This window comes from Halichoerus grypus, chromosome 15 (assembly GCF_964656455.1).
Source record: "Halichoerus grypus chromosome 15, mHalGry1.hap1.1, whole genome shotgun sequence".
NCBI lineage: Eukaryota > Metazoa > Chordata > Mammalia > Carnivora > Phocidae > Halichoerus > Halichoerus grypus.
This window is the reverse complement of record NC_135726.1, coordinates 53,872,137-53,875,461: the sequence shown is the minus strand read 5'-3', so window position 1 is coordinate 53,875,461 and position 3,325 is coordinate 53,872,137.

Here is a 3,325-nt window from a genome sequence, read left to right as displayed (position 1 = left end):
GCGGGCGCCCCCAGCGGGGGCGCGGCTCGACTTGTGCTCGGCTCCCGGCGCCGTGGCCGCCCCACCTGCTGCCACGCCTGTCTGGCTGCCCAGCCCACAGTCGCCAACCGTCTGTCCCGTTTGGGACCCCTCCTCTTGCAGCTTGTTTGCACCTCCTTCCGTTTCACTGCCCTGCCCGCCACATCTGTCTCTCCCCTTTCTCTTTTTTCCACGTTCATTGAACAAACGTTATGTTAAACATCTGGACACGATGGTGAGCAGGGCAAACAAGCCCACTGCTCTCAAGGAACTTAGTCTATGGGAGAGGGGAGGTAGACAACCAACTATGGCTGTGATAAGAAATTGGGAGTGAGGAGGTGGTGTTCCAGGAGGGCCACTGACATAGTCCTTGGAGGGAAGGTCATCAGGAGGTGGGGCATGAATCATTTTCCAGGCGGAAAGAGCCCACGAAGTAAAAACTAGAATGGTTCATGATGGTGAGAAGGTAGGCAGGATACAGGTTATGCACGGCCTTGTGTGTTGGCATACACATGATGACTTTGGACTTCGTGGTAACTCCTAAGAGTAAAATGTGATATTCACATGTGTATTTTAAGATCCGTGTAGCTAGGATGTGGGGACTGGATTGGATGGCAGCAACAGCGGAAGCCGGGGGACCAGCGAGAAGGTTCTCCCAGCAATACTATGATGGCTTGGACACGGATAGGAGACAGGAAGGACAGGTGGACAGATTTGGAAATGTCTGGACCTGTCTTGGTGGTTAGCTGTGTTCATTAGCTGGGGGCAAGATAATACACAACGAAGAGGACCTAGGACTGAGTCCCTGAAACTCCTAACATTTCAAAGGTAGGAGGACAAAGAATGGCAGGAGAGTAGGAGGAAAACCAGGTGGGAGGAAAGGTTAAGAGAGTGCTTTTAAAAAAAGAAGTGGGCAGTGATATCAGATACACTCTAGAGAGGCCAAAGAAATATAGGAAACGTTGACAAGACTGTGGAGAAGTCTGACTGCTGCCCACCAGCACCATTAGCTGGATGGGGGAATGGAATCGGGAAAAGGACTTTAGCCAAGTGAGAGGACTAGAGCAGGTATGTCTATCCCTCTCCTTCATAGTATTTTTCTCTCATTTTAACAACAACAGTTGACAGTGAAAACAAAATCAAGTAACACAGAAGGGCTAATACTGAAAAGCACCAACCCCTGTCCTAACTCTCCCCCGCTGCAAGAGGCAACAACTTATGTTTTTTTTTTTTTTTTAAAGATTTCATTTATTTATTTGACAGAGAGAGACACAGCTAGAGAGGGAACACAAGCAGGGGGAGTGGGAGAGGGAGAGGGAGAAGCAGGCTTCCTGCTGAGCAGGGAGCCCGATGCGGGGCTCGATCCCAGGAGCCTGGGATCATGACCTGAGCCGAAGGCAGATGCTTAACAACTGAGCCACCCAGGCGCCCCAAGAGACAACAACTTAAAGATATTTTGCTTGTGTATCTAAGTAATCTGTTATTTCTCAATTTATCAATTTTAGATGTTAGTAATATATTACATATTGATTTTCTGCTCTTACAACCTTTCCGCTCTCTTCCCATGGTAGTTTTATGGTACCAGTTCTTAGGGCAATCAATAAAGTGCTCATATTATGTCTAAGTACTGACTGTTTACTAGAGAGCCCAGGCAGTGTTCTGTGATTACATTGCCTTTCCTGAACAGCTTTTTTCCTGCAACTTCAATCTGCTTTTCTTCCACATTCTCAATTTTTCAAACTTTCCATCATAACATATTTTACTGAATCTTTTCTAGCCAGGTTTACTGAGAAATAATTGACAAGCATCACTGTAGAAGTTAGGGTGCATACAGCACGATGGTTTTATTTGTGTACATTGTGAAATGATAAATGCCATCAGGTCAGCGACTGAAGCTTTTTTATTGTGAAACTCCTTAGAAACTTGAGTCCTCTGACTCCAGTGTGGACTAAGTGCTCTCTAGAAACTGCCATCTGGGATTTTCCCCTGCTGCTCTGAACTGGATCCTGTTTCCTCTCCTTTAACTCCCTGTTGACTTCCTTAAAAGATTGTGAGGTTTCTCTTACTTTCAAGAAAGTTTGTCTTTTTCCCCACCCCAGCACTTTTTTTTTTTTTAAGATTTTATTTATTTGACAGAGAGAGATACTGTGAGAGAGGGAACACAAGCAGGGCGAGTGGGAGAGGGAGAAGCAGGCTTCCCGCTGAGCAGGGAGCCCGATGCGGGGCTCGATCCCAGGACCCTGGGATCATGACGTGAGCGCTTAACGACTGAGCCACCCGGGCGCACTGCACCTACATTCTTAATTTGTTATTGTTTTCAGTTCTGAAGTTTCCGTTTGATTTTTTTTTTCTTTTAAAGATGGCAGATCTCTAGTAAAGCTCTCCATCCTTTGTTTCCTATAGTTATTTCACTCTCTGATAACTCCCAACATCAGAATGCCTGGGTCTCTTGGCTACTTTTCCCTTGGTTTTCAGCAACTCAAGTCTTCTTTCTAGAATGCCTAATGATTTTTTAGTAAATGCTGAGCATTGTGTACTAAGAATCACAGAGGCTCTGAATTTGATCTTCCCCCAAAAGGCTAAGTCCTCTCCCAGCAGAGAGATCACCTACAAATCCTGACAGGTCCTTTTGAGGTTTCCTCATGCTTGATCTGTTTCACTTGTGGCCTTACTCCAATATGGTGGAGCTCTGGAGATCTCCAGCATGGCCATTGCAAGGCTGCGGCCGCCTTTGCTCAGCTCAGTAGCCTCCAGCTACGGCTTTCAGATGAGCCCTTGGGCGGGGCTGGGGCAGCGGGTGTCTTGCACCCACAGCAAGCGGTTCCGCGGCTTGCAAATGCCTTGAGGGAAGATTGAGGCCAGGTCTGGGGGCTCAGTGCCCCATCTGGAAATTTGGCCCTCCAGTCCCAGCTATGCGGTCCAACCTGTGTGAGCTCAGCCCAGCGGACTGCCGCTGAGTCTACTTCCCCCACACTAAACTGGCAAATGCCCTCGAGGAAAAAGGGCGGGTAAATATGAAGTTCACCTGTGTGCTTTCCTTTTCTTCGGCATCAGACACCCTCGAGCCAAGCTCCCCAATGCCTTCCGCAAGCTGCTTTTGCAGGTTTTGTCCAGGCTTTATGTAACGGGCCTGTGCCACGCTAGCCCAAAACACTGCTCTTCACAGCCAATTCCAGAAGTCCAGGTGCACTATCTGGGATCTCTACGAGAATATACTATACTAATTAGAGGCATTGAGTTCTCTTTTATTCCCTAAATTCTTCCTTCCAGGACCAGTTTTTCCATTTAGCTTCTGGTCTCTTGCTGC